Source organism: Plectrocnemia conspersa, unplaced genomic scaffold, assembly GCF_051122295.1.
Source record: "Plectrocnemia conspersa isolate PC_06_02 unplaced genomic scaffold, ASM5112229v1 ptg000009l, whole genome shotgun sequence".
Classification (NCBI taxonomy): Eukaryota; Metazoa; Arthropoda; class Insecta; order Trichoptera; family Polycentropodidae; genus Plectrocnemia; species Plectrocnemia conspersa.
The window spans coordinates 26,600,841-26,622,197 of NW_028277173.1; the positions used below are offsets into that span (position 1 = coordinate 26,600,841).

General features: G+C 34.0%; 1 protein-coding gene across 5 annotated transcripts in view; it reads right to left on the reverse strand.

Annotated features, from left to right (window-relative positions):
• Mhcl (Myosin heavy chain-like) overlaps positions 1-21,357 on the reverse strand; it is a 168,539-nt gene that overhangs the window by 109,842 nt on the left and 37,340 nt on the right. Inside the window, exon 1 of one of the 5 annotated variants that reach the window (XM_088191289.1) lies at positions 94-172. The exons of 3 other annotated variants lie outside the window; for them this stretch is intronic. The gene's annotated coding sequence lies outside the window, so the exon portion shown is untranslated. Of the gene's footprint in view, positions 1-93; positions 173-21,357 lie in introns of those variants that run through there. One more of the 5 variants, XM_088191290.1, reaches the window with a different exon arrangement.

Below are 21,357 nucleotides of genomic sequence, written 5' to 3' on the forward strand. Positions count from 1 at the left end.
TTGTCAATTTTAACATAACACAGGCACGAATCACACGCGTTTTTATTTAGTCGGTTGGGCAATGGTGTTGTTATTGTCACTTTGATGTGTTACCGTCAATGTCGGAAGTGGCCGCGTACGATCGCGACAAGTCGCCGCGAACGACTGAACGAAAGAAACGAGTAACGGCCGCCGCGTCGAGAGCTTTTGTGCATTTTCACACGAGTGATAACCGCGCGTGGGGTGACCACAAAGTGACGCAATGAGGGGACGGTCCACCTTCGAGCCGTAATTGATGACACGCGCAAAATTTAAAACCTTTCGGAGTCATCAACACATTGCTAAAATGTAATTTTTCTTTATATATGTTACAGTGAATGTGTATTACAATTGTTATCTTTTTATATGTTCACTGGCATTTCAGTGAAATCATATATTTATATATGAATAGATTTACACTGGTAGAATATAATTTACTAATACACCCATACCTCGCTATACGGCCGCTCTTTATACGGCCTTTCGCTATAACGGCCCTCTTCAATTAAAGCACGTTTTCGATTAACGGCCTAAAATGTTTCGCTATTACGGCAAAAAAACTTTTTTTCGATGTCGATTTTTTTTAAAACTTAAAAATAGATTTAATTTGCATAGTTTTAAAATGAAAGGTGAAGCAGCTAGCGCTGATGAGGCCGCATCTAAGGAATATCCCAACATTATAAAGGGAATTATTGAAAGAGGTGGTTATAAACCTGAACAAGTGTTTAACGTAGACAAAACAGGGCTTTATTGGAAGCGAATGCCTGATTCCACGTACATTTCAAAAACTGAAAAATCTGCGCCTGGTTATAAGGTGTCTAAAGAACGATTAACTTTGCTACTTGGTGCAAATGCCGCGGGTGATTTTAAGCTAAAACCACTTTTAATATATTTGTCCGAAAATCCAAGGCCTCTTAAAGGACTAAATAAAAATCAATTACCCGTCATATGGAGATCCAACAAGAAAGTTCGGATGACTAAAGCTACCTACTTTAGAGGATTGGTTCAAAAATCACTTTTGCACAGAAAAGAAAAAATATTTGCGAGACAATAACTTAAGCAACGAGGCTTTGCTAATTTTGGATAATGCACCAGGGCATCCTACTAATTTATCCGAACTATCTGAAGATGTCATGATTGAGTACCTTCCGAAAAATACAACAGCTCTGATCCAACCAATGGATCAGGGTCAATAGCCACTTTTAAGGCATATTACCTACGCCGAACTTTCGACAACTTATAAGGGAAACCGATGGTAAATCTTCAATTAATACATTTTGGAAAAACTATAACATCAAGGATGCTGTTGACAGCATCAGTGAATCATGGAAGGAATTAAAATTAACAACAATGAACCATGTTTGGAAAAAATATGGCCAGAATGTGTAAAAAGTAATGATGCAGAAGTTAATTGCCTTCCTGAAATTAGGCAAAACATTTTGGATCTAGCACATGATCTCGGCTTTGAAGGTTTGAACGAACGTGATGTGCTTGATCTACTTAAAGCTGATAGGGAGCCCCTTTCATATAAGGAACTCATTCAGTTGCAAGCAGAACCGGCATTTGATGAAGAGACAGAGTCTGTTGTATTCAAACAGCTAACATCAAAAAAATTGTCAAAAGCTTTTTCCTATTTCGAACAAGGAATAAACATCTTCCTTAAAAACGATCCTGACGTCGAACGTAGCGCTAAAGTTTCTCGAGTAATTAACTCAGACATTAGCTGTTATGAATCACTGAAGAACGAAAGAGACAAAAAGGCAAGACAAACAACGTTGGACAATTTTTTTAAGCCTGGCCCATCCTTACCAGACAAAAATGAGAACGACAGTGATCTGTAGGTTACCATTTCTTCATCGTCTTCAGATTAAAGCCATTTAAAAAAAATTATGTATGTATTCATACACATATTTTATGTAACATGAAGTAGTTTCATTTTTGTTTATGGATTATTGTTGGTTTTTGGAGTCTGTTATTATTTTATGTACAAATGTATGTACTAGTTATGTATGTATTTTTGATTTAAATGAAATAAAAAGATAAAATGCATTTTAAATGATAAGCCATGTTACATATTTAACACATTTGGAACCAATCCCATTGAATTTGTATGAATTTGTATTAGAATAATTGATTCGTTATACGGCTTTTCGCTTTGCGGCCAAGTTTCGTGGAACGTATCTAGGCCGTAAAGCGAGGTATGGGTGTATTGAAGAATATATTATATTATTCTAACCAATCTAAAAAAAAATTCAACGGTTAAAAATGTATTGTAATACTATATTAGACATCTGGATACAGCAATTGATATTGGCTTTTAACTATGTGATTATTTATGGTTTAGGAATTAGTATTATAAAAAAATGACACCTTATTCTACACGATTTTTTTCCGAATACACTGAGGTATAAACAAGTTTTATTGGAAAACATTTAGTTATAATGATTTTCAGTTTGCTTTTATCCCACTTGTGAATTTGTAGATTTTTACATTCTAAACGATGACTAGGACTACATACTTGAGATTAAATTCTGAATCGAGAAAGCCTGAACAACATGCACCAGAATAAAGAAAGTTCTCACGGGCACGTCGTGAACTTAAATATTAAATTATAGACTTTAAATATAGAAAAATCTGCAAAAAATATAGAATTTTTTTGTTACTAGTAATGTATTATTAAAACATGATCTTGAAAATTTGTGTGAATAAGGGTGTCAAACTTTCCGTAGACTAAAAAACATCATAATATATAGTCACACATATTTTACTAATGCTTAAAAAAATACACGTCCAAATCTTGAAACACCCTAAGTATTGTCATGCAAACGAATTAGTTTTTTCCTTACACCCTTCCCCTATTACCATCTAAGTATTGTTCCATTCAACCCAGGGAACTACCGGTTATATCCGGTTTTTGATTGCCATTATAGATCTAAAACCATTTTAAAGCAACGTAAAAAATATATACATACATATATATATTTTTATTTTGCAGATTTTCCCAATGATCTTTACACAAAATAGTTTAAATGTTTCATACACATATTATGTACATTCATACACATACATATAAAATACGGCCCGCTGCCAATGTCAATATGGAAATAGTATTTTCATTTAAAACTCTTAATATTTTTTAAATATGCGGAAATGTAATCATATTTAAAATTAATAAAATCATAATCATTAATTTAAGAAATATTAAAGTGTGTGTAAAGTATAACGGAACGGCCAACCGTAGAGTTGAAGGGTTGCGATATAAGACCGTATGTGGTGTTCCTATTGCTTCACATGTGACGTTACGCACTTATAATTCAACAGCGTTTTATATTTCTTCTCATTTTATTACCCGTGGATATTCGTTTTGGCATTGGCAAAGCCAGAAAAGAACAGATTAGTAAACTTCAAAGGTCGTGCTTTTAAAAGAGAGTGGAGTGCGAATTATTTTTTTATCGAATTAGATGACAAAGCATTATGTTAATTGTGCGATGACATTAGATCTGTACTGTACTAAAGAATACAATATACGTCGTCATTGCCAGACTCGACACGATATTCACAACTTGCAGAAAAAACAACGATCAGAAAAGTTAAATTTGTTATCACAATGCATATTTTCGCGAAAATAAAATAAGAAAAATTACGAGTAGCTCATTAAATAACAAATCAATATAGTCGTTTACCGATAGTGAATTAATAAAGTCGTGTATGATCGTTGCAGCCTTATTTCAATTATCAATCAGGCTTTCAGTGAGAACAGATACTAGAAGTGTTAAGCACATTGCGTATAACATCAATAGCCAATTTAAAAGCAAAGCAAATGATTTCCAAAGATTTTCTTTGGCTTGAAGACCAAGTGGTTCCTAAGCTTTTTCGACCCTCAACGCCCTTGCTAAATCCTGGTTTTCCCGAGGCACACTGTATCAAATTATAACAAGTGCACTCTGCGAAATATCGTATATTTTTAATAATTAAAGAGTGAGGTAAAAATAATAACAGTAATTAACTATCTTTAAAGGCTTATTCAAACAGTTTGTTACTAAATGAGTTATTGGTTTCGTCACAATTAATTTAAAATTAAAATTATAAGCAGAGGAGAAAATAATAATTCTCATAAGCTTACGACTGGGTAAGAATATTTCTTGAACGTTTAACCATTCCAATAAATCAATTATACTTTTACAGCTATAAATCTATTTTTTATTTAAAACTACTCTCATTACCCTATTTTGTAATTTTTGCAACGTCGTTTTATGTAATTTATTAGACATATATAATATGGTTGCACAATAATTGAAGTGGGGCAATATAATACTATCGTTAATTATTTTTTTGTAGAAGATGAAAAGGTGACACTTGGCAATGATCGACCATATTTACGGCGACTCTATGTATTTTTGTGAATAATTACGAATCCGCAGTATCGATCACAATCGCTTTATTAAATATTAATACAAAACGTATTGTAATACATTTAAAATGTACTGAAAAAATATGATTTTTTTATGTCAATCATTATGTAAAATATTTATTTACTGTAACATTAATTACGGTTAACGTAACTTTAGATCTTGACTATTCAGCCAACACTCTCGAATCAAACTGACGTCATGATTCCGAAAAGACTTAGCTAAAGTATCAAATCAAGTGCTAAATTTCCTCAGTGCATTCCATTTCTTCCTGCTTTCGAAGCGACACCGTTTTACCGTTGCGCCCATTCAGCAAACTGCACCTGGACATGGAGATTTATACTCTTCGACACCAGTTAAATCACCGACCGACCAACAGCACAACCTTACGTGGGAGGTTAAATAAGTCGTTCTCTAGATTTACGGCCTATCGCTCAAATTAAGAACGCAAATCATAAAGATTCGTCTCGTCATAACCGCTTAGGCTTAATGAAGACGTATACGGTTTTGTGCTGCCGCTGCTGCTGCTTCAATTGAACAGTCTCGCGAACGACCAGGTGTTAAGTGCTGGATGGGCGTGGGCGTTTATTTATCTGGCCGTTCTTGAATTACAAGATGTATTACAGAAGAAACTCGAGCCTTGACGGGGGAACGGGAACGACCGACTGGTTTCGGCTGCGCGGAATCAGATCGCTTATCTGATCTGATAGATCGCGGAAAAGCGATATGCGAGTGTTCGATATGGTGTAATCCAACACCATTCGGAGTTCGGTTCCGTAAACAGTGTCGGATTACCGTGAAAATGTTTACGAATTAGCGCTAACGAAGCGCGAAACACTTTTTTTGGCAGGCTTAGAAAGAACGGCAATCGTGCGAGACGCCAAAGCAGTAGTTTGTTTGATTAGGATATTTAAAATTACATTAAATATATTTAGAATGCCAAGTAAATACATTACTAACTACTGAATAGGTATTTACAAAGAAATTCAACACAAAATGATTTATCCAACAAGAGACTAACATAAAAAAGTCTAGGCTACGTGTGTTTATAGCGTGAAGCAAAAGTTCCTTATCATTATCATTATTTTCTCATCTAAATAGGTGTCTCTGAGGAGAACTGCCTTGTAAAGAATTTACCATTTTAACTATTTTAGTGCCAAGCGAAATTAGGCGGTGTATGCTAAGAATGCCAAACATATTTTTTGGCATATATTGTTAGTTATAATAATAGTAAGCGTATAAGTATAATATATAATAAAAAAGTACCAAAGAGAATCAAAGCATTTCGGCAACTAATCCGCAAAACCAGCATTATTTTAATTTTATTTATATTGAGTTTCATAGTATTTTGTTACTTTGTAAATATTTTTAAAACTAGAAATGAAACAAAGTAGAATAAAATAAATTATGATTTTAATTTAGCTTTTATGCTATATACAGATTTAAAACCACTGATAAAATATTTTCAACATATGTATGTATGTTTTTTCATTTTTGATTCAAAATGTATCATATTTTTTTGTTATATCTGTGATGCGCAAAATTTTTGCAAAACAGCTGTTTTCACACATCACGCAACGAATAAATTATAATACGACTTTTACGCATGTATCAAAGTGTTTCATTACACATATGTATGTATTTTCGTATATGTGTGAAAGCGTGGCAGTGGCAGTGATAAAACCGACATGTATCTTATATTTTTATTAGGGGGAGGGGTGAGGTTTGAGAAATAGTTTTTGACTGCTGCAGATTCACTCTTGTCAGATTTTAAGAACAAAAATATATTATTGATCAAATTAAAGGTATACAGCTCTCGGGAAATATAGTCACGAGACGTGAAAATATAATATGTTAACTAAAATAGGACATAAATATATGCGGCAACCCTCTCCTTACAATTTGATGATACTGAACAATTAATAATATTTGAAGATTTTTATGTACGGAAAAACGAGAGGAGAAAATACATGCAGATTTTAATAGCATTGTAATAGAAATATTCCCAATTATGAATCGCTTTAAAATACGACAGACCGTAGTCCACGAATGATGGTTTTATTTCTTAATGCTGGCAGAATGGTAATTATTCAAACTTTTTATCATACTATTAATGCAAAGTATAGACTTTCAAAACAAAAATTTCCCAAATGACCTTTTTTTGAAGCTCAGGGCGCTGAATATTCTTGGGCCGGATCTGGTGATGAGCCTATTATTGATCCAAAAGAATAATACAAGATTGAGGTTTTTATATAATTGATATCGCAATAAGCTCGTTGAAATTAGGAAGTGAGTCATCACAATAAATATTTTGAATTTCTTTATAATATGTATATATACATAACTTATAAAATTTGCTGGGCTTTATAATCATTGCAATGACCTGAAAAATATTTCAACCGATGTAATCTGATATAAACGCAATAAACCTTGCAGATGGGTTGTCAGTTCTGTGCATATTAATAGAAAAAATATGTCTCCAAGGGAAGTATTAAAATTCATTACTGCAATCTAGTACGATTCAAGATAGACTAATTGGATTGGCTATGATAGCAATCAAACATAAGTTATGTGATAAATTGTGTTTTAAAGAACTCATTCAAGATGTGGCAGAAGAAGTGAAACAATTTTTTTTCGATTAAATTGTTTTTTTAAAAACAAATTTTTAAATACATAGTTTTTTTTTTGTTATTAGTTCCCAACTTTTTTCATCAAGCCTGTGTTTATATTAATTCATTGATTTTTGAAAATATTGCCTTCGTGCTTTTTTTTAAATAAAATATTTTGTATACAAATATATTTTATTTTTTAAAAATACCCACAAAAATTAGTTAGTTAGATTAAATATATATTAATAGTAGTGAGCCACCTAGCAGGGAAATGCAAAACTAATATATTTATCTAAGACTCGAACCATTTTAAAATTATTTATATTGTCAGTTAGCAGATGTCACTACAAAAAAACGATAAATATATTTCTTTTTTATTTTATAAATATATTCAGTTAAAAATTTAAAAACTCACGTATCCAAATTGAAAACATCGTGCTTACCTGCAACAAAAATAAAAGAAAACAATTAATTATAAGTATATAATATAATAAAATTAAATTATATATAATCTGTAACCGAAAAAACTTTCAGAAGTGATCTCACACCGATTAGACAAGAAGAAACCCAAAACAATTATTCTACATTTCACTTTCCACTACATAGTTAAACAGGTACAATTTTCGCAAAAATTGCATGCACCATTCGCTTTCTATTTCGAAACCGCAACCACTGCTAGAGTAGATAAAAGTTTGACGTTCGTAGGTCGTAATTAATACGAAGGTATGGCATGAATCTAGCCCGCTCTCTAGGCGGCCACTAGGTGTGTTCGTTTATTGGACCATTGAAGAGATTCAAGTTCAGCTAGTTTTCTGGATAAACCAGTTTTCCTCTATAAGTGACCGCAACGCGAACATTGCGGTAATATGGCTCAGCTGGCTTTGATACGACAACAGTCGTTCTCAATTTGGGGGCGCGCCCGAAATCGGATAAATATTTACATTCACTTCCGCCTCTGAAGACTGAACGATCGACAAGAGCTCAAACTAATTGAAACACATCGAATTGTATTAAATTATATTAAAAATGCTTCTTTATATAATTTTCAAAGTCAAGCAGAAACCACTAAGAACCAAACAAGTATCCTACAAATATTCTTATCTTTCATCTGAATGGAGGCTTAGGAAGCTACTTCGATTTCAACACGTCAATCAAATAAACAATTTCGTCTGGTTACTAAATTGAGTGCCGTGTCATCGGCTTAACGGAATTACGACAACTTGCTCCCCAAAAGACATTATTAAATACTAAATGTCTTGTGAACTGGTTTTGACAAATCCATAGTATCATAGGAGAATATCTCATCTTAATAGCATCATCCTTAAATGCATAGCATTGTCATTTGATATATACCGAATTACAGTCACTTTAAGTATGTGTTGGGTGATTTTTTAAATGCATTGTTTTTGTGGGGGTTCCGGCAATTGCCCTCTATTAAGTTACAATAAGAAAGATTTTGCTAAAAACACAACTGGAACCATAATCTAATCAATTATCACAACATATAAAATCTTTATACTCTTTTTTTATAAGTTTAAAGATGCGCGCTTAAGTAAAATTAATTATGATTGTTGTATGTATTGTTCACAAATGGTCACCATAGAAGTAACGCTTTCCCTAAGGAACATACCTGAGACGGAACTAAACAATAGCGCTATTGGTTCTAAATTAGCCTTATCTACGAGGACAACTTTCAATTGGCCAACAATAACTAGTAAACCAATATATAAAACACTGTTCATGGAACAAAACTTTAAGCTGCAGGTTTAATTTGCGGAAAGATAAGATCAAGATTAGAAGCATTATGCGTTTTACGAGCTTATTTTAATACACAAAAATCTTATGAAAAATATTGTATTATGAAAGTCTAAATGTTTGAGTAATTTATGAAATTTTATGTGGGTTTATGACGGTAATTTTAAATTCTATGCACGTTGTCAAACCAAGCCAATCTCATTTTATTGCAGTTGATAGCACAATCCATAAGCAATACACCCAACACTGACAGATAGAACCATTACAAAACACCGAACAGCCGGTGAAATTGGACGCCCCCATGCGTGCGAATGGCCATTTCCTACCAATTCCACCAAATTGTCCGAAATCACCCAAATGCCCGCATTCTCACAGCTAATAAAGGGAGAACTACTTTCCCCCTTGATTGCCAATTGCCCCATAAGCAATCTAAAAGCGCTTAATCTACGATCCCTGGTTGTGGACGCTGCGACGCCTTTCCATCTCATTCTTCACACGATAGAATCCCATCACAGTTTCATGAGTGTAAAAGCCTCGCAGGTCAGATTTCAAAGCGGTCGTCTCGGTACAAGGACAACCGGGTTGACATTCCGCGTGATAAAGCCTGCGAAACGTCATCTCGAACCGCGAGAATGCAATTAGGGCCGCATAAAAGATTCGATATGGTTTCACTAATTGGAAGATTTTACGAAGTAAAAGTTTGAGAAGCCTAGTAATTTTCGCGTTCATTCGCTATTAGTGAAAAGCGGTAGTTCGGTGGTATGGGTTCACACTGCGTTGTTTGGCAACAGTTAGTCCAAAACAAAAATATTATTGTTGGATAATAGTTACGTAATTACTTTCGACTGTTAGCCAAGTACAAAAACAGACGGATTTCGTTGAAAACAGATAAAGAAACGTGCCACGTAAACAATGCTATCAAAAAGATTAACCCTTATGCTCAATAAATAGATAAAGGCTCAACAAAGAATACAAACACAAAGGTCAACCTTCACAAACATGACCCATTGACTAACACCGACTCCAGATGACTATCAACGGTCTCAAGGTGACCGACAAGTATGTGAGTAACAGAAAAAAAGCACAATGACCTCGAATCATACTTAGAACTAGAATACTGGTTATATTCTAAAACCGAAAGTTACAACCCCAAAATGTGCTGTTATTGATTTTTCGAAACCTGCTCCCCCCCATGAGCCAAGTCAATAAAGCCATCTAGAAAGATAGAGCGTTTTAATAAATAGACAGAGATATAGGAAATATTTATGAGAACAACGGCAGAATATTTTCACTGCCCACGACATTACAAGCTTGCCAAGATAGTGTGACAGGTGAAATGGCGTGAGAAGCTAACACATATTAATGTGTACGATATTATATTATAATTGCTTTTAAAATTAAGTCATGAATCATCCCGTTGTTAATTATGCAGTTACAATGTCAACGAATTGCATATATTTCTAGAGTCGACACAATGAATCACACTAATGTTTCGGAAATTGAGTTTCAGCTCAACCCTTCTTTTATATAGTTCAATGCCATAACTGAACTGACCATAATAGTGGAGGGAACTTAACCTACAGCAACAACGCCATCGACAGCTGAGTCATCTAATCCACAATGACCCCTTTTTCTGAACCACTTCCTTAATACACCTCAAGCTGTAATATGACACGCCAACATAAGGAAAAATCGATTACTACAACACGAAATATGAATTTATAAAGCTGTACATAATGTTTCAAAACACGCGTAACTTTGTTTTAGTTATTGTATTTTAAAAGGTCGGTAGTAGCCCTTGATATTAAATTAAAACATATTTAATCACATCGAGGGACGAGAATCTACGTTTCGCGATGTTTATCTGTTAAAAGCGGGAGAAGAGGCCGGAACATTTTAGTACGTCGATGTTGGGATTCGTTTATCTACGCTGTTAATTAAAAAATTAATCAAATTTTACCACTTAATACAATATCTGGGTATCTTCTGGGAATTCTCCAGTTCTTCGAACCTAATCATTGAGTATCTTGGAGGAAGGTAGACGGGAAATAAAAAAAATCACAGACATATCACTTAAGCAGAAATTTACTACAGTGAAATCTCTTTGTAATGAATACCGAAATAACGAAATTCCCAGTATGCCGAATCTTCAATTAGTCCCCGAAAAACTTTCATACAAAATGTTTTCATTATAACGAAGACTGATCTCAGTATAACGAAATATTTTGATGCAAATTTAAGAATTACGTTACACATTATTTATCCGAATTCAGTTCGTCCTTGACTTGGCGTGTGCCGGATGTGTTCACAAGCGACATTCAAGGAGTTTCGCCGACCCTCAAACTTTTTTTATAAAACATTTTTTTAACAAATTTTATTGTGCTCATTACAGTCCTTAAAAATGGACAAAAAACAATCGGTCAATCTTGTGAGAGGTTATTTTGAAGCTGTAGTAATATGGTAGTAAATAAAATAAAAATATATTATCTTCATTACATTCAATAAACAATTTTTTTTCGTTTTACTGTGATTTCACTGTATTTAGCATGAGTTCCTTATCTGAAACACAGGTGCAATTAGTATATTAACTACTAGTATTGAGCTGATATGTTAAATGCTAAAATTCGCTACCCCTTAATACAGTAGTCTAAATCTAAAACACCCTCACAAAGTCCTATTCTCACCCTAGTTTAAAGACGTCTTTAGAGGTATCCAGGCGACCGGTACTTCCAAAAGCATAAACACAACACAAAACAGAGTTCCCCGTCCTTGAACCGGTCCGCTCAAAGTCTCGCGCGACCGGTCGTACGGTTCATCGGCGCAGTGGAGTACCTCGAGATAAAACAATCGGCGGTACATTGTCCGCGGATGAGTCACCATCGACGATGTTGCAGTCGCCGTTATTCTGCGGCCATTTGATAAATTTTCCAACTAGATAGCTGATAGGGATGACGCCGACTTGGAGCGCCGAAGTCGACGCCCTCTCGGAAGTGGGTCAAGTGCGTCGACAGGCGCCCGGACGACGACGGTTCATGAGTGGATAGGGATAGGTAAATATGTATGCAAGAGATCAATAGAGGAAAGTTGCGAATGTGTGCATAATATTCTGAAGTTATTTAAATAATATAATAAGAGAAAATTAATTACAGCGGAACCTAGGTTTATGCGTACAATTCGTTCCAAAGTTTTATTTTTAGTTAATAGCAGAAAAATATAACTTATGGTACGTATGAAGATATCATTTTTAACAAATAATATGTACGGAATTAAAAACAATAAAAATATATTTTCGGTACTACCGGTATTATAAAATAAAATAACGGTAGTTAATTTTTGTCCCAGTACCGTTATTACCGGTATTGCAACTAGTCCAGTCAAATAAGGCGAAATAAAGGCTAAACCTCGGAATGAAAGATACCAAGCTGAAATTTTGCACAGACCTTCGTTTTGATGTTCTAAGGACAGGGTGAAAAGTCTCATAAAATATCGTGTCTGCTAATCAAGATATCAAAGGTCAAAGGTCACAAAATTTGTTTTTTTGCAAATATCTCGCGTTTTATGCGTTGCACGTCATTAGATGCTTCACAAAACTTGTAAAGCATAAAATTATCTACAAGTTTAGTTATAATATTTGTTTTGCATCATTAACCGTTTTTGAGATATAGCGCGAAGAGTGGGAGACGTACATCCGTTTATAGAATCCAGCGAGTATTCTACCTGCTTAACTTGGTATAAGCTTTGAAAAAGTAAACAATCGTGAAAAAAGTGGTCTCGGCAAGTCGTTTGAACCATAATTTTATTACTTTCTTCATTGTATTATTAGGAATTAAAAATGAAATATTGCTCGACAAGAAATTTGTGCGAAAAAATTGAAAGAGTTGAGAGATGTCCTTACGGAGTATGTACCAGATGATAAGAAGATCATTTCCAAATTAAGAGAAAAATATTTAACTGATATTATAGTTATAACGAAGATTGGATCATTCCCTATTTTTTCTTTTCGCGATGCTCAAGCTTAAGTTTTATCCATAGCTTGGTATGAAAATAAAAAAGGCACTTCGGAAGAAGAACACTTGCGCGTAGTGGAAGCTGCTGCGGCGATTATTAGAGAAGATATTCGATCTTCTGTTGTTGAGACCAAGTCTTATCCGCCCCCGAGTAAAATATTAATGAAGAAATTCCGAAAACTTTATTACATTTTCTGCAAGAAGTTATTATAAAGAACAGAAAAGGAAAGACGGGGCATTTTAAAACGAAATACACAGCTATAAGTCATGCTATAATGACTTCCATACGAAAACGGTCCTTTTCTTCGCAGTTATTAATAGGCCTATCTGTATTTCTTCATAGAAAAAATACAGATAGGCCAAACATCCAAAAAGACTTTTGGATGTTTTGTCAAGTTTAGGTTTTTTCGCTTCATATAGTGATACTGTAAAATGTTAAATTTCAGCTGTTTATCACCCACAGTCTCGTAATCAATCATCATAGTCAAGTGCCTTAGTACTGTATGCAGCAGATAATGCAGAAAAATATTTATACTCTTGATGGCTATAATACTGTTCATATAATGGGAATGATAAAAATAATAACTCCAAAATCTGAAGTTATATCTGATGACCGCATAAAGAAATTTACAACAAAACCAAGTGCAAAGGAGTTAGCAGCACTATCACATATACCCCTTCTAGTGTATGAAAATCATGTCGTACCCGGATTGAGCAAGAGATTCAAGTTCAAAATTTTAATGATGTAGAAGAACTAACCGAACAAATATTAAATGTAGTTGATTTGTTGTGGAAGTACGGAAAGTGGAAAAATATCTCACCGTTGCCAGGGTGGAATGGATTTATTGAACAACTTACAAAAAACAATGAAAACTTTGTAACTTCTCGGATTCTGTTTCTTACTTTTATTCATCATCCTGTGAGTAATATGGACACAATTTACACTACATTACAGTGTGCTATAAACACTGCCAAGAAACATGAACAAAGAACATGCTTAATAACTTTTGATCAGCCGTTGTACATAAAAGCACGTGAAATCGTAGCAGCTTCAGATGCTAGCTCAGACTTGTCCAGAGTAGTTGTGAAACTAGGAGGCTTTCATATGCTTATGTCTTTTATTGGATGCATAGGGTATATAATGAATGGAAGCGGAATCAAGGAAGCTCTCAGTACAATTTATGCATCGAATTCTGTCGACAAAATGTTGGATGGTCCCGCTTTTGCAAGAAGTATCAGAGGCCATACGTATTACTTTTTGCATTATCGATGATGATTTTTGAAGATATGGAGATTGAAAGTTATAATGCTTTAGATGGGTTCATTCAGCAGATAACAATTTGCGATGTTTTCTACGAAACTGTGGAAGAATGTACAGGTAACTCTGGCTCCGTAGTTTACATAGCGTTATCCTATAAACGGATGCGCGCTTCCCACTCCCCGCGCTATATCTCGAAAACCATTAACCATACGAAGAAATAAATTATAACAAACTTGTAGAAAATTTTATTTTCTATAAGTTTTGTCAAACATTTAATGACATGCGACGCAAAAGAGGCGAGATATTTGCAAAAAAACGATTTTTATGACCTTTGACCTTTAATATCTTGATTAGCAGACACGATATCTTTTGAGACTTTTCACCATATATTTAGAAGGCCAAAACAAAGGTCTGTGCAAAATTTCAGCTTGTTATCTTTCATTCCGAGGTTAAACCCTTATTTGACTGGACTAAACCCCTAGTAGCAACATTATCGAAAGCGTGCTCTCTTTCCGCGCTCTATTATTATTCCCTCTTCGTCGCTCAAATAGTTTTGCGTCATACAATTAAATAGATTCGTCGCAGACTCGAGTTATTCATGAGATGTTAACCATTTTTTAAATTCTATATAAGACATATTTTAAATAGATAATTTATTCCCCATATATATTTATAAATGTTATAATATTTTTTATAAATCAGATTATCTGAATTCTGATCATCCTGTACTTTTATTCTGACCGTATGCAATTTATTTCTAACCTTTTGATATTTATGATTTAACGTGTCATTGTATATACACATGTCTCGCACTACTTTTCCACGGAATTTTGCACTATTTCCTACATTTTAAGGATATCCCTAATCTCATTTTAAATTATAGATATTGCTCGTATTGCATACATCGCTCTTGTTAACACTATTCTAAATTGATCCCAAGTTTAAATTTAATAAACATATTTTGAAACCTCGCTCTAAAGGGCTTGCCGCTATTGCGACCCTAAATTATGACCATTCATTATTTTTATTCTGACCCTAATTAATTTAAATTCTTACTGTTCAATTTGTTGCCAATATGAATTTATAACATTTATATGACAATTTAACCAATCCTATTTTTATGATAATTCCTTAGCTAATTAATCAACCACAATGACACTCGTGTTCACATTGAAATGTGATCCGTTTATTTATTTTTTCATTATATAAGGAGTTTTATCGCAAAATATATGGACACGATATTACTAACTAGATAGAGTCACGTTTGCGACGTCGTCATTGAACAATTTTCCGCATTTCGACGAACATTCGCGATTTCACAGCGGGACTTTGTGAAACGTGACAAATCTCAAACGCTATTTGAAGACTTCCGCCTGCATAAAAGCCAGCGTTTTGAAGGAGAGACGCGAAAAAAACTAAACCAAAACCACTTTAACCGTTGTGTCCCAAAAGTAAATTTCCGCTAAGTGAATGTAAAAACACACCCAACGCTCGGTACACACGTTTAATCATTTCGACCACAAAGCGCTTTTAACGAAACAAACAAGCTAAAACAACAGGGACAGTATCTTAATAGCTACAGTACACGCCACGTATCGATCTTGCAGCATTTTCTATTGCGGGCGATAAATCAATAACTCCGGATGCGTTCTTGTGGTATTTTTAAATTAACATTTTATTCGTGTCAGTAAAAATAAGCATCGAATAATTCATAAACGGCGGCAGTGTATCACAAAACGAAGGGAACCAGAGCACAAAGATGGTATGATACATTATTAATCCGCAAAACAATAAAAAAAACTCTGATGTATATAATACATCACATTATAAACAACATTACAATTTATTATTTATTCACAGTTCAATAGAACTTAGAAAGTATCAGTGTATCTAATGTATGCCAACTTGACCAAATTAAAATAAATCAAAGAGTCCAGATGAAATACATTATAATATAAAAAAATGCACAACCATTTTCAGGAAAACGAATAATTTTTCAGGGTAAAAATCTGTCACTAGCTTACAAGATAAATAAAAAAATATAGAACACTTTGAAAAATGTTGTTCTATTGTAATTACACAAAAAGTAATTAATATTTCGAGTAACAGTTCGAATAGCGCACGATATATTACGCCAACACTTTTACCGTCCATTGCACTTGCTATATAGTATATACGATCAACTTAAACCAGCTCCGTGAAATGCCACCAGAATCAATAGTCCAGATTCATGGCAACATCTAAATACACCTGCCTGTGACATCATCGCAGATGCAGGCAATTATCTCATCCAGACGAGCACAGCAGCACCTGTTGTTCCGATATGAAACAGCTCGTTTACAACCGCTAGAAAGTGGTTCATTGTTCGGCAGATGCTGGCAAATCTGCCTGGAGCTACCTTTGAAAACATTGAGAGAATAGCACTGCTTGGCTAGAGATGTACGATATTTTACATACGCGTATCGCGACTCGCTTTCTACCAATTAAATCGTGCAACACTCCAATTTAAGAACTACATCCAGCAATTGGACTGAAGCGACTCAACGAAACCTTTGACATTGTCGTCATGACGGAAGAAATTCGACGAATATAAGATATGATTGACTAAGATAGAATGATTGAGAACATCTCTGACCCAAATGAGATACGGACCCTTGACGGGTTGAACGTTCTGTCCGTTGAATTTTGATTTTTTAAACAGTTTAAAAATTACAACATGGCTGTGATATATTATTGGATTACTCAATATACAATATGATTAATGGTTAGTAATTTCTGTATTAAGAAATTCACAAATCAAGCACATAGATTCGATAACACTGCCCATTTTTTAAAATTAAAATTACAGATATATTATAAAGTTTTTATTATTATATATAGTAGCATAGCTATTCGTATTACTTTAATTTGACACAAAAATTAATTAGTTCGATTAATATGTCATTAGTTTACGCTCGCGCCATTTTTATACATGCCAACAATATCACTTACAGCACATTATTTCGCACTTTGCGCTCGAAATTTTGCGCCTCATGCCTGTAATTTCTTATAAATAACGTTAATGATAAATTAAACACACACTATACCGAGAAACAGCAATCAAGTATAATAATAAACCCGTCAGCCATTTTGTATTCAATGAAAAAGTCATCAAAAATGAGCTAGGATTTTTTTCAATGGTGCATTTACACAAAATCAACGACATTTCAATGTATGACAAGTGAGAAATAAACTAGCGATATGACGCAAAAATTTCCTTCCCAGCGCAATTAACACAATTAATACGTGATGTACATATTAATAAACAAAACATAGAGAAAAATCAGTGTAAAACGTTTTCCTGAGCAGGTAGCGAAATTACAGTTGCATACTATACGAAAATTTTCAGATGCAATAGCTGCGCTAAAATAGTATCAAAAGATAAAAACAGATTTTTAATACTGCCCAAATCCATCGCGATTAGTAGAGAATTAGCTAGGCGGGAGAGTTGTTAATCTCCACCCATTAACCATGCTTCTATAGAAGTCATCAAAAAAATCATTAAGCACGTAAAGGTGCCATAAACCTTTTTTTTTAGATGAACGATTTCCAGTTTTAATTTATTAAATTTATTTTTTAAAATGTTAATTTTGTTTTACTTCAGCCTTGTTATTAGTTATAACGTGAATTTTGCGTGTATTTGTTTTTCCACTTCGATCGTCAAAGTTAGTCCAACCAAGCAGCAACAATAATTCACCAAGAGTTAACTCAAGCTTTGATTTTTCAATACAGCTAAAATCAGCGTGTTTTCTATACAGCTAAAACTTTCGTTTCTTTTACTTTATATCATTTTATTTATCACATTCAAGGTCAATAGTAAATTGCACAGTAACAAACGAGCGAAAGCGTCACTTTCCCGCCGCGACGGCGGCAATTTATAGTCCATAACGGGAAAAAAACTCCGCAATTATCCCATCGGCTCGGACATAAGCGATCGATTACGCGCGGACTTGATAATTTTCTCATTAAGCGGATTCGCGAACGTGGCGTCGTTTAATCCGTTAATTGATCTCGGATGCTACCGTTTTGTGGCTGCGCGTCGCGGTGCATCGGCGGAACCGGACAATTTCACGGAATTGCCGTCCGGCCGTGGTTCCTTCACCTTGCAGCCACGAACGAATAAATAGCAACGCCAAGTCAGAAATAGTCTCGCATAGCACGTGGACCACCGACTGCATTATCGCGGAAGAATTCTCCCGGAACACCGACCCCGAGTCGCGACACCGGAATTTCTGAATTATCGTAAGTCTTGCGACTGGAATCCTAGAAAAAATGCTGCGATTACGAGAGCAAAAGATCGTAAATCAGCTCTGGTAATCTGGAACGCATTGCCATAAAGAACGGCTGATTGCGTCAATAAACGGATTGGAACAGCGATTGACGCCTGAGCCGCGTTTCGATTATGACGACAACAAAGTAATTTTCAATGATCTTCATATTTTCTCGAGTGTGGAGAATATTCATATGCCTACAATCATTAGCACCTGCAACATATTATTTTGCATCATTTGCAAAAATTGAAATAATCCGGCGAAAGGTAGAATGTATCGAGAACACTAGTGAACAACATTGATTCGATAGAAGTTGTATAGGATGATAGTTTTTAACATTTATCAGACAAAATCTTTTTTCTTAATTCGATTCATCCACTGCAGTCCAATTTCATTTAATTAAAATTTAATTTTAAGATGGTTTAATAGTTACTTACATAAAAAAAAAAAAGTTAAAATAAATTATGTATATTCTGAAGAGAAATTAGTGTCGTATGGAGTACCACAAGGGTCTAAATTGGGACCATTGTTATTTGTATTGTATATTAATGATATAGTTAATAACGTGAAAAAGTGTAAAATTCATCTATTTGCGGATGACACATTAATTTATTGCATAAGTGATAATATTAAAGAAATTGTAAATAATATAAATAATGTATTAAGTATATTAGAAATATGGTTAAAGAACAATGTACTTAAAATAAATGAGAATAAAACTAAATGTATGTTTATTAATTATAAAAATGTGTTAGATAATAATATCAAAATAGTAATAAATAACTCTAGTATAGAAATAGTGGATAGTATAAAATATTTAGGAGTAATTGTTGATACAAAATTAAATTTTAAAGAACATCGTATTTACATATTAAAAAAAAATTAGTAGAAAAATAGGTTTATTATCTAGAATAAGAAATATATTAAGTATAAATACAAAAAAAAAAATTTACAATAGTATAATATTGTCCCATTTTAATTATTGTGCAGCAATATTAAATATGTTAAATAAATTAGACAAACAAATGTTGCAAAAATTACAAAATAGGGCAATGAGAGTAATCTTAAATAAAAATAGATTAACACTTTGTAAAAGTATGATTGATAGATTAGAATGGTAGAATGTTCAAGAAATAAAAAATTTACTATATGGGAATAGTGCCAATTTGATAAGCCACGCCTAGTCCACATCGTGACGATTTTTTGTCCTTCCATTCAAATATTATAATATTATTGTTCCTTTATTTATATATTACTACTTATCCCTTGCGTATTTTTTTATTGCTTGTGTTAGACCTAATTAATTAATTAAATATACTTTTAGACAAAATAAATTATCAGCAAGTAATATAAGCGTGTATTGGCAAGGTGATCCAATTCGAGTTTCATGTGTTGGCAGCACTATAAATCAGACAGCTGTCAATAATCACGCGTGTTCAAAGTGTCAAATTCAGGGACGTCGTTCCAACTTTTTCCAGAAGGGGAGAACACAAAAGTTGGTATGTCAGTGCTCATTTTTTTAATATGATATACATTTTTCTAGACAAATTAAAGCGGGCGTCCCTGTTTAGAAACGACGTTAAAATCAATAAAATCGTGTCGTCGTCGCAGTGGTAACGCTCGATTATCTAGCGTTCATATTAAGACTTTTTATAACAATAAGTGAGAATTGAATGAAGCCATAATCAAACCCAATTTTGACCAACAGGAGAGCGCAAAAAACGATTATCCCTTCTCAGTTGTCAAAAATCTACGTCAAAAGCAATAAAATCGCAACAAAAAAACTATTTTTATTTTAATAAATAAATTTTAAATATTCAAATAAAATTCAAAATCGCATAAATACTATTAAATCTCACAAAAAATAATAAGTGTTCTTGTGGGGGTTTTTTAGTTCGTTTTTATATAAAATGCTGTGTAAATTTTGCCATTGACAGACAGTGACAATCAATTTACTTATTACATATTCTTACAAGTCATGATATAATAACGGCGTGACTTTCATTTCGTTTCAATATTCTAATCGAATATACTAAATTAGTTTGGCGATCAATATTTGCTTTCACGTCTAAATTTATAATTAAACCAATCAAACAAAACTCAGATTCGACTTCATTAGATAATTTCAACGCTTTGATCGTGCGTTCATAAGCGAATAATAAATCTTGGCATTGACACAGTGCACAAGAATTTTTCAATCAAACACCAAGCAACTGGATACACGGGTTATTATTATGTTATTCCACACAAGCAACGCACATAATTTGTGAACCACTCACGTTGAAAGAACGCCGAAAGCAAATACCCAAACATCGATCGGAATTTGTCTGCAAATATTTACTATTAGGTAACAATTAACGTGCCTCTATCAGCACCTTCCACCGATATCCTACCGTAACGAAGAACAATTAACTGCCTCCAATTAAACGGACGTCACGGACTAGGCCATCGTCACGGACCCCTGGACTGTGACGACCACAATGGCCAAAGCACTCGAAAATTCAGACCTTGAACGAGACGCCGACAGCGATCTCGTGATGTATGAAAAGAGGAGAGCTATGCACCAAATTGGATAAAATGGACAGGTTGTTACGAGATTAAAGAAGGAAATTCTGGAAAATCCGAATAACAGAAGTCATCCTTGAAAAGATTAAGTAAGAGTGAAGATGGCGAAGAGTAAAAGTATTAAGTGCGGAAATTTTATGCCTTGGTAGCTCTACTTGCCAAGACGTTATACTAACAATGCTTTCCTATAAACAAACACGCAATGACGCAAGTGTACCGGCAAAAGACAAGGCCGTCGATCGATATAATTCAGTTCATAATCAGTAGAATGCATCGGCGGTGTAATAACCCAAAGCAAAAACTTGACCTTTAAGCCGCAGCGCCAGCTTTGTTGAACAAAAAACAACCCACATTCTCCGACTGGATTTTTTTAAATATTTTTCGCGATAGCGCCAAATCCCGTTAAAACCACCGAATGATCGC